Below are 843 nucleotides of genomic sequence, written 5' to 3' on the forward strand. Positions count from 1 at the left end.
GATAACAAGCTTATATGATTGATTCTTACTGATTATGTCGGTCATATTCTGTATATAGTGGGAAATTCATTGTAACTAATCGACTAGTTTTAAGCTAGACATTGTTTGCCTACCATAACTTTACTGATCTTTGTATCTAAATTTAAGATCGAGAATATTAACGAGCTCATACTTGCAGGATTCCCCCACCCCACCCCCTCCTTCATATGATTATCACACTTCAATCACAAGCTAGGTACGACTCTATGATTAGTTCTCATTGATTATGTCGTTCATATTCTATATAGTGAGGACACGTCATAAAACAAATTTTATACTAGCTGTCAGCCTACCTTAACTCTCTTCTTTTATCCAAATTTAAGATCGATAACATAAACAAAGCTCATACAACGATACTTTTTAAATTTCCTCTCTTTAATGATATTTTCTTCAAAATATTTCAAAAGGAAAAAAAAATTAAATAGTTCCTTCTCCTTTTGTTTTATTAATCAAACTTTTTAGTGATTGTGATTGGAAAAGTTAAAAAGACATCGACCATGTGGACAAGACTAGAAATCATATCTAAAATGTAATGGTCCTATATATATGTTTTGTGTGAATTCTATAAAAAATGTGATTTCATGTGTTTAATTTTACTTTGTAATAAAACACTGAATTTAGGTAACAGCATGTCCTTTTGCCAACTCCGTTCAAACCTTGTACTTTAAAATGTCTCTTCAATTCACACCAAAGAATCTAACAACCAATTCATTTTACTTATCAAACTCCTACCTTTGGTGCTTCAATTATTATTGCATTATCATCATATATATGTATATATATATATATATATATATATATATA

Source organism: Solanum pennellii, chromosome 8, assembly GCF_001406875.1.
Source record: "Solanum pennellii chromosome 8, SPENNV200".
Classification (NCBI taxonomy): domain Eukaryota; kingdom Viridiplantae; phylum Streptophyta; class Magnoliopsida; order Solanales; family Solanaceae; genus Solanum; species Solanum pennellii.